Below are 10,790 nucleotides of genomic sequence, written 5' to 3' on the forward strand. Positions count from 1 at the left end.
AAAAAGTAGTCTTATAGAGCTTCTTTTATAATAATCAAGCAGGAACTCAGAAATTATGGTCTTGAGAAATCTGTTTGCACCATATTTTGAGGGGAGGAGGTGGGTCACTTGGCTTGTGGTTAGGCCAGCTACATCCTGGAACAGCGCAGATGTCAGCTGTCACTATTGTCAACAATTGGGGGTGGGTATGTTGGGGGCTTGACGGGGTGTTTCAGAGTGAAGAAACTCACCAGACTATTTATCTAATTTGGTCAAGATACCATGTCACTCAGTCTGTCCATCAAGGGACTATTGTGCTAACTGAAATGCCCTGTTACTGTGGTAAATATGGTCAAAATGTTAATTTAGTTTAACAAAGAGCTGAACTCAAAGCTTAACTTAGCTGGACACAAAAGATGACTTACTCTTGAGAAATCAGGAAATGTTTATGCTAGCTCAGCTCAGATGCAGGGGTTCACTTCTGCACAAAAGAGAAACAGTCTCTGGCTACAAAAGCTATCTGAGGTAGGACTTACAAGGTAAAATAAATCATCAGGATAATCAATACTGACTTGACTAGGGATTTGTTCTTTCAGTTCTTCCCTTTGATGCTTGAGAAAATCAATTTCCTTATGGAACATTTAACCAATTTAAACAAACTGCTTCAGTTGGTCCAGGGTTTTTATGACCAATTGACCCAAAAGGAATGTTTGACTCTGCATGGCTAGAGTCAGTTGTCCAATTTCTACTAATCTGTTTTTGGATGCCCTTAAAAATAGTAAAAGTTACAAAGGTCGGGAACTGTTCTTCATCTAAAACATAGGTTCCTTAAATGGATGATACTGTCCCCTGGGGGGCACTGGAACAATCCAGGAGAGTAGTAGTAGCCTTGGATGAAGTCGGGGGCATTGGATAAAAATGGTTGGGTCATTGGTTGTTGTCCTTTTTTCTCAAAGAGGACCAAAATGGCATCACTATGCTTGAGTCAAGATTCAATGTGTCCTCTTGTGGCTGGTCAGGCCAATACTTGCTCAGAATGCTCTACCACAGGTCCAACACAAATAGTCTCTGTGAACATTTGGGGTGGATATTCCACACTTGTGCATCCTGCCTTTCCTTTGAGCTGTTTCAATTCTGCTTTGCTCATAGAGCACAGAACTTTCTCTGATATGGGCAGGCCATGCTGAGCAGTCCTTTGTCAATGTCTCACATGTCACACAATCAATTCCAAAGTTCTTGACAGAGACCTTGAGAGTGTCCTTGTATTGCTTCTTCTGACCACCATATGAATGCTTGCCCTGTGTGAGTTCTCCATAAAATAGTCTTTTTGGCAAGTGTATGTTTTGCATTCGAACAACGAGGCCAATGCATCAGAGTTGTGCTCTCTGAAGCAGAATTTGAATGCTTGGTAGTTTAGTTCGAGTAAGGACCTCAGTGTCTGGTATGTTATCCTGCTGGGTGATCTTCAGAATCATCCCAAGACAATTTAAATGGAAGTGATTCAATTTCTTGGCATGGCACTGGTGGACTGTGCAGGTTTCACAGGCATACAACAATGAGGTCACAACCACAGCTCTGTAGACCTTCAGTTTGGTAGTCAGTCTAATACCTCTTCTCTCCCACACTTTCCTTCGGAGCCTCCCAAACACTGAGCTAGCTCTGGCAATGCATGTGTCAACCTCATTATCAATGTGTATATCCCTGGAAAGTACACTACCAAGTTAAGTGAACTTATCCACAGCATTCAAAATTTCTTCATTTGCTACAACCAATGGTTCCACATATGGATGGTGTGGTGGTGGCTGACGGAGCACCTATGTTTTCTTGGTGTTGTTAGGCCAAAATTAGCACAAGTAGCAGAGAATTGATCCATACTTTGTTGCATCTCAGCTTCAGAGGCTGCATTGAGTGCACAATCATCTACAAACAGAAAATCAAGCACCAACATTCCTTCTACTTTGGTCTTGACTTGTCCATCCTCATTGAAAGCATTTAACAATATGGCTGAAAACATCATTCTAAAAAGCAGGGAAGCAAGCATACAGCCTTGTTTCATTGGTGACTAGGAAGGCTCAAGAGCATTGTCTGTTATCTAGAATGTGGGAAAGCATGCCATCATGAAAGTGATGTACGATGCTCATGAACTTCTCTGGGCAACCACATTTTGACATAATTTTCCATAAGCCCTCATGACTAACAGTATCAAAGGCCTTGGTCAGATCTACAAATATTGTATACAGACCTTTGTTCTGCTCCTGGTATTTCTCCTGGAGTTGCTGGGCAGCAAACACCATATTAACTGTTCCTCAGCCCTTTCTGAAGCCACACTGGCTCTCAGATAGATGACCATCTTCCAGGTGAAGGATCAGCCTATTAAGGAGGACTCTGGCAAGAATCTTGCCAGCAATGAGTAACAGAAAGACTCCCCCTGTGATTGTCACAGGGCAATCTATTTCCTTTACCTTTATAGAGATGGACAATGGAAGCATCCTTGAACTCCTGGGAGATAACTTCCTCTTGCCGTATAACCTGGAAAATTTCAGTCAGCTTTTGTATGAGCAATGGACCCCCTACCTTGTAAATCTCATCACCAGATGCTTTGCCATATGAAAGGAACCTAATGGCATTCAAAACCTCTTCAGTTGGAGCTTCAGCTAGGGAGGGATTGACTTCAACCTGAGGTAAACAGTCAATGGCTTCAGCATTGATTGATGATGGTCTGTTGAGAACATTATTGAAGTGTTCAGCCCATCTCTACAGGATAATGTCCTTATCACTAATCAATGTGGTTCCATCAGCACTGAGTAGTTGAGATGCACCATAGGTCTTTGACCCATAAATAGTCTTCAGAGCATCATAAAAGCACTTCAGAAGATGGTGGCTGGAAAGCAGAGACTTGCTTAAGCTCTCCCTCAGGTCCCTCCAAACACCTGTAAAAAAATGTCTCTGAACAAATCCTAGAGCTGCAGAACCCACGAAATAACAGAGGGAAGCAGGGCTCCAGCCCAGGAAAGCCTGGATGGTCACTAGGAAGGGTCTATTGCACGGAGCTGGGAGTGGAGTGGATCACAGCCCAGGACCAAACAGACTGGAAGCTGGGTGGAACAGGAGGTAGGGCCCTGAATCATTGAGCTGTGGCAGTTACCAGACTTCTCAACCCACAAACGCCAAAGACAACAGAGAAGGTTAATGGGAAAAACTGCTGAAACAGAGTCAAAGGAGTGCATGGTCGGCCGCAGCCCCAGGGGTGTGGAAGTGGTGCAGCTCCGGGGCTGCTTCCAGAGCTACAGCTGCAGTTGCTTCCAGCCCCAGGCCCACCCAATGGGAGGAATTAAGTGGCGGATCAGAGCAGGAGTGCAGAGTCTGCTTGGATCTGAGTCAAGATCCGGGTTGGCGGTTCTTGGAGGAGGAGGAGGGCTGGTGTGGCAGAGATTGCTGTGTAGAAATAGCTCTGAAAGCAACAGCGCAGCCCCTAAAGCTTGGGACAAAGTACTCTCTACTCTACAAGAAGTCATACCTTGACAAAAAGCTCAGGGGTCAAGTAGTTGGCTGGGAACATGAACAGGCAGCCAAAATGGACCCAGATTCAGACTCAGACTTTCGAATCTTTTTTTGGTGACAAAGAAGACCTAAACATACAGCCAGAAGAAGTCAACAAAGTCAAAAAGCCTACATCAAAAGCCTCCAAGAAAAATATGAACTGGTCTCAGGCCATGGAAGAGCTCAAAAAGGATTTGGAAAAGCAAGTAAGAGAAGTAGAGGAAAAATTGGGAAGAGAAATGAGAGAGATGCAAGAAAATCATGAAAAACAAGTCAATGACTTGCTAAAGGAGACCCGCAGAATACTGAAGAAAATAACACCTTAAAAAATAGACTAACTCAAATGGCTAAAGAGCTCCAAAAAGCCAATGAGGAGAAGAATGCCTTGAAAGGCAGAATTAGCCAAATGGAAAAGGAGGTACAAAAGAACACTGAAAAAAATACTACCTTAAAAATTAAATTGGAGCAAGTGGAAGCTAGTGACTTGATGAGAAATCAAGATATTATAAAACAGAACCAAAGGAATGAAAAAATGGAAGACAATGTGAAATATCTCATTGAAAAACCACTGACCTGGAGAATGGATCCAGGAGAGATAATTTAAAAATTATTGGACTACCTGAAAGCCATGATCAAAAAAAGAGCCTAGATATCATCTTTCAAGAAATCATCAAGAAGAACTGCCCTGATATTCTAGAGCCAGAGGGTAAAATAGAAATTGAAAGAATCCACCGATTGCCTCTCAAAAAAGATCCCTAAAAGAAAACTCCTAGGAATATTGTCACCAAATTCCAGAATTCCTAGGTCAAGGAGAAAATACTGCAAGCAGCCAGAAAGAAACAATTTGAGTATTGTGGAAACACAGTCAGGATACCACAAGATCTAGCAGCTTCCACATTAAAGGACTGAAGGGCTTGGAATATGATATTCCAGAGGTCAAAGGAGTTGGGATTGAAACCAAGAATCACCTACCCAACAAAAATGAGTATCATGCTCCAAGGCAAAATATGGGTTTTTAATAAATAGAGGACTTTCAAGCTTTCTCGGTGAAAAGACCAGAGCTGAATAGAAAATTTGATTTTCAAACACAATAATCAAGAGAATCATGAAAAGGTAAACAAGAAAGAGAAATCATAAAGGACATACTAAAGTTGAACTGTTTTGCTTACATTCCTACATGGAAAGATGATGCGTGTAATTCATGAGACCTTTCTCAGTATTAGGGTAGTTGAAGGGAATATACATATACATAAACAGGGGGCACAGGGTGAGTTGAATCTGAAGGGATGATATCTAAAAAAAAATCAAAGTAAGGGTTGAGAGAGGGAGAAAGGGAGAGATAGAATGGGATAAATTATCTCACATAAAAGTGGAAAGAAAAAGCAGTTCATTGGAAGGCAAGAGGGGGCAGGTGAGGGGGAATGAATGAATCTTTCTCTCATCATATTTGACTTAAGGAGGGAATAACATAAACACTCAATTGGGTATCTTACCCCACAGGAAAGTAGGGGGAAGGGGATAAAAAAGGGGGGACCACAGAAGGGAGGGCAGATAGGGGGAAGAAGTAATCAAAAGCAAACACTTTCAAAAAGGGACAAGGTCAAGGGAGAAAACTGGATAAAGGGGGACAGGATAGGAGGGAGGGAGATATAGTTAGTCTTTCACAACGTGAGTATTTATGGGAGTGTTTTGCATAATGATACATGTGAGGCCTATGTTGAATTGCTTGCCTTCTTAGGGAAAGTAGGTGGGGAGGGAAGAGGGGAAAGAATTTGGAAGTAAAAGTTTTAAAAGCAGATGCTCAAAAAAAAGTGGTTTTTGCATGCAACTGGGAAATAAAATATACAGGCAATGGGGCATAGAAATCTATCTTGCCCTACAAGAAAGTAAGGGGAAAAGGGATGGGGGGGAGTGGCAGTGGGGTGATAGAAGGGAGGGCTGACTGGGGAATGAGGCAATCAGAATATATGCCATCTTGGAGTGGGGGGAGAGGGTAGAAATTGGGAGAAAATTTGTAACTCAAAATCTTGTGTAAATCAATGCTGAAAACTAAAAAATATTTTAAAAAATTAAAAAAATAAAAGCACTTTGGATTATTACTATCAGCATAAAATTGGATTTCATCTGCCTTCTTACTGAGCCAAGAATCCTGCATCTCTCTAAGCTTTGCTTGTACTTTACTTTTGGTGGAATTAAATGCTGCCTTCTTGCAGATGGATGAGCTATCCTGCTGATAAACTCTGTGGAGTTCCCATTTTTCATTTAGCAGGTTCTGAATTTCCCCATCATTTTCATCAAACCACTTTTGGTGTTTGCAAGTGTATTGACCCAGTTGAGCAAATGCAGTGTTATACATTAAATCTCTGAAAGCTACACACTCCTATTCTGCTCCATTGCTGCCAACTGTGTGTTGGCTCAATTTTCCCTCCAAGTTAGCAACAAACTGATCACTCTCAGAGAAGAGCTCTGATTTGTTGACCTTAGTTCTTCTGGTAGTCATTTTGCATTGGGGGTACCACTTTTGCTGAATGTGAATATTTAGCTTGGAAAGGATAAGTCTATAATCAGTCCAGCACTCTGCACCACACATTGCCTTCCTCACTCTCACATCCTGTCTGTCTCTTCTCCTTACAGTCATGTAGTCTATTAAATGCCAATGTTTGCTGCAAGGGTGTATACATGAAGTTTTATTGCATTTAGGTAAATGGAAGATAGTGTTAGTGATGAGAAGGTCATGAGATGCACAAGTCTTCAGTGGAAGTAGCCATTGCTGTTGCTGTTTCCAACTCCATTCCTTCCTAGGACTCCCTGCCAAGTCTGGTAGTCTGAGCCTACTCTAGCATTAAAGTCACCCAGAATTACAAGCATGTCCTCTTTTGACACATTGATGATAAAGGCCTTCAGGTCTTCATAAAATTTTTCTTTGACTTCATCAGGGTTCATCATGGTGGGAGCATAGGCACCGATGATGGTGGTATGGTGTTTTCCTGCAAGTGGCAATCACATTGTCATGAGCCTGTCATTCATACAAGCTTGTTGACTAGATTAGTTTTGATTGCAACACCTATGCCAGCTTCATGATGCTCCTCTTCACTGTGGCCACTCCGGAAAAAGATGTATCCAGCTCCAACTTCAGTGAGCTGGCCTTCATTTGCCAGCCTTGTTTCACTCAGGGCTGCTATTTGGATGTGATACCTACTGACTTCTCTTGCAACAAAAGCTGTTCGTCTTTCAGGTCTACTGAATTTTGTGTTGACTATAATGTGCGCACATTCCATGTGCTAAAGGTGAGTAGAATAATCTTTGTAGATGTTTTTGTACGTCTCTCTGTTTTAAGGGGGCAGTTCCCTTTGAAACAGAGGCAATGACACATGGCGAAGTGGGAGGGAAGAGAACAAAGTCCTTTGTTGAGTTCCACCAGTTGCCTGGAAACCCTTGATGTAGATGAAAAAGTTCAAAAGCCTAGTGTGCACTGTAGCCCCCACACAGAGAAGTTCTTTTAGCATGCTTTGTACTGTAGGAAGCAACAGATGTGCATTTCTTTAGGATAGCTTGAAGTGGTTCTTCCTTCCAGAAATGTTTCTGACGTTCCAAGAGTGTGTAGGAAGATTTAATAGAAACTCAATATAACTTAATACAACTTCTAGCTCAAGTCTTATGTTTCTGATTTTGTTAATAGAGCTATAAGAAAAACATCAAATTAAGAACATGTAATTCACCTGAAACTTCAGAGAATTCCAATTGTTATATCATGATGGAAACTGAGTCTTTTTCTTAAAATGATCAGATAGCTACTTCAAACAAGAAAATAATTTCAACCAACAATGTAATCTCATAAGCCAGTTATATTTATATACATGTAAATATATGAGTAGTTTGGGAGAAAATTCTTGAAATTTACTAGAAAACTTTCTTGGAAAACCTGGAAACCTCTTGGGAAACTTCTACTAATCCTTGCAAACTTTTCTGATATTCCCTGTCTAATTGCCCCCATTAGGAGGCCAATATCCTCATATTACTGTTAAAAATTAGATACTTTCAGAATTTAATCTTATAAACATGAATATACAAGTATTAGCAAGGGGAGTGGCAATGCTAGGAACAATAAGACTTGTTATATTTCCATTCCATTATTATAACCCAGATGTTTCAGTACTTATTTATCAAGCCATGTCTAACTGTCATATTAACAGAAGTTTCCTACGAAAGGAAAAAGGAGGTACATGGTTACAATCATGTGGAGAAGCCATAACAGGAGAAAATTTTCCTTGGCTCTTTTGATTCCAGGCAAAAGGGATAGTTAACAGCCGATTAAAGCTCTGCTTTGTCCAGGTTATCAAAAGCCATGTTCAAAATTATCTTTTTGAGAAAGGAAATTAGTTTGATGGGAAATCAAGTCAATAGGATCCTACCTTCACCTTTATAAGGTCTCCCTCTCAACTTTCTCCCAAGGCCAAGCATTCAACTGTAGCAGTCTTCAGATTGAAGGAAATGATAGTATCTGGAATGGTAGATTATTGGCTTTGCAAGCTTATACATATACCTGAAATAAAGGAAAAAATTCCTCAGAAGCATATCAAAGTCCCACAAGATTCCTCCTTAAATAGCAAAACTTCATTAATCATATATTAGGGCAAGATATAATTATGCTGGCTTGGTTCTCTACTTAGTAGGAGGAAAGGGTTGCAGTCCTTTAGTTGGCTTCCTATGATTTGGCAAACAAATTTCTTAGTAAGGGACCATTTGGTTATGAAATATACAGCTTGGGGTCTTTCATAAAAGGTCTGAGGCTTTTTTATAAGGATCTAAGGTCCTTTATAAGAGAGAATCTATCCTATTTCGTTATTCCCGATTAGTTGATTAACTGAATGTATTGATAAGTATATGTTAATTGATTAACTACATGTATATTAATAACAGACATAATATATTAATTGAGTGACTAAGACTAAAGGTCTATGGATTGATTGGCTAACTTGAATGACTGACTAAAGGAATATTGATTATGGGTATAATATATTGATATATTGATAATTACTACCAATCACCACCCCTATAAAATCACTAGCTGATTAATACTGACTGGGGTAAAATAGGAGTTCAATAATCTATTTTCCTTTTCTGCTCAGTAAATTTCAGTACTCCAATATTACCTCTAGGATTAAATGAAAACGTATCATTTAAGGCACTATACAATTTGGCTCCAACCTACCTTTCTAGCCTTACTATTCATTCCAGACATTTGAATACTGTGCCATCCAGAAAAACTGCCTTCCTTCCAGTTTATTACACTGCATACTCCATCTCCCACCTCCCTGCTAGACCCATATGCCTGGAATAAACTCTCTTTTTACCTCTACCTCTTAAAATTCCTAGTTTTCTTAGAAGCTCTGCTTCAATGCTGTCTTCTACAAGAAACCTTTTCTAATTCACTCAGATTGTAGTACCTTCCTCCATGAAATTACTTTTCATCTATTTTGCATATGTTGTAACAAGCCACCCAAGGTCACTCAACAACAGCATGTGTTACCTTCTAGATGAAACATCCTCAAAGATTCCCCTTACCTCAAACTTGAGACTTCCATTACTAAAGAAATTTCTCTTTCCCTGAATTAAGAAGGGTATGTCTATCTTGTCATTGAAGTAGGGCATGAAAATGCCAGATTTCCCACCAAAAATATGCTCTCTTGAAATCTGAGGCCAGTTCTCTATATGGCTTCTCCTGTCTTCTTCTCCTGGAGATACCACAAGAGAGAACATGTATCACATGGTAACTCTCTACAGGTCTGAACCAGCTCTCTAGACATATTCTCTGAATTGTAAGGTCAGCATCACAGAATGAAATTCTCTGCTGTCATTTCCAATTTTTCTTATATATGGCTTGTCTATGCATACTTGTTTGCATGGTGTCTCTGTAGGGTTAATGGAATATAAGATCTTCCCCACTCATTAATAGCACTATGTGACCACATGTATCCTCTTTCTTTCCTTGGAACAGGGGCCATGTTCCCAGGTCTAAAGGTGCACAGGTAATTATGGATATCTTGCTGCTTTGAACTCCGGCCCAGTTCACAGCTGTGATACATTCTATGTTATATCATATAGAGCCCATTAGGTGAAAATCATATATATTAAGGGAGGTTTATATTGCCAAGGGAGAGGAGAGAAAGCTGGCTGAAGGAGAGGAGAGGAAGTTGGCTGAAGGAGAGAAAGCTTGCCTAAGGAGAGGAAGCTTGCCTAAGGAGAGGAAGCATGGCCAAGGGGAAGAAACTTGCCTAAGGTGAGGAAGCTTGCTTAAGGGGAACCTTGCTTGCTGGGAGGCTCAACGTAAAGAATGCTGAGATATCAGTGCTCCTTGGATTGGTGATGAATACCTTGCTAAATCTTGCCTTCTGGTATCCCAATAGTGATGTTTCAAATAAATATTTTGGTTTTGTCTTGGAAGAAGAGAGTTTATTATATTTTGTGAACCAACCTTGGAAATATGTATGTATATTCATAGAAGCTGTTATGGGTATTGCACTGGCATTACAGTCTCTCCCATTAGAGTTTAAGCTCCTTGAGAACATTTTTTAAACCTTTCTTTGTGTCCCTAGGACTTAGCTGTCATGTTTTAGTCATTCAGTTATGTCCAACTTTTTATGTCCTCTTTCAGGGTTTTCTTGGCAGAGATACTGGAGTAGTTTGCCATTTCCTTCTCTAGCTCGTTTTACAGATGAGGAAACTGAAGCAAACAGGGTCCAGTGACTTGCCCAGGGTCACACAGCTAGTAAGTGTCTGAGGTCGCATTTGAAGTCAGGTCTTCTTGACTCTAGGCCTGGCACTCTATCCACTGTGCCACCAAGCTGCCCTAGCTGGCACATAGTAGGTGGTTAATAATTTTTTTTTTTACTGACTGAAATGTAGACTTTAGTAGAGGGTGTAGCACTGCATTCATTTCCCCTGAGGGAATAGGGAAGACCAATGGTAATGGGTTGCCAGAGGATTTGACAGCAAAACAGTCTTTCTTCTCAAAATAACCCTATGCTGAGATATTTACAATATCCCTGGTCCTAGTCTTGGAAATGGTTCATGAGACCAGTGTTAGAACTCATGATATGAGCCCATAAGCAAGCCTAACTACATAGAACAGTCATCTCCTGCCTGCCCATTACCCAGGAACCTGTTCTCACTAACCATCTGCCTCTGGACGTCCCTCTTGGATTTCCTTGAAGCTGCAAGGCAATATTTGTTAGGGAAAAATGCAAGTATACTCTTCCATATCTGTGTGG

This window comes from Trichosurus vulpecula, chromosome 4 (assembly GCF_011100635.1).
Source record: "Trichosurus vulpecula isolate mTriVul1 chromosome 4, mTriVul1.pri, whole genome shotgun sequence".
NCBI classification, from domain to species: Eukaryota; Metazoa; Chordata; class Mammalia; order Diprotodontia; family Phalangeridae; genus Trichosurus; species Trichosurus vulpecula.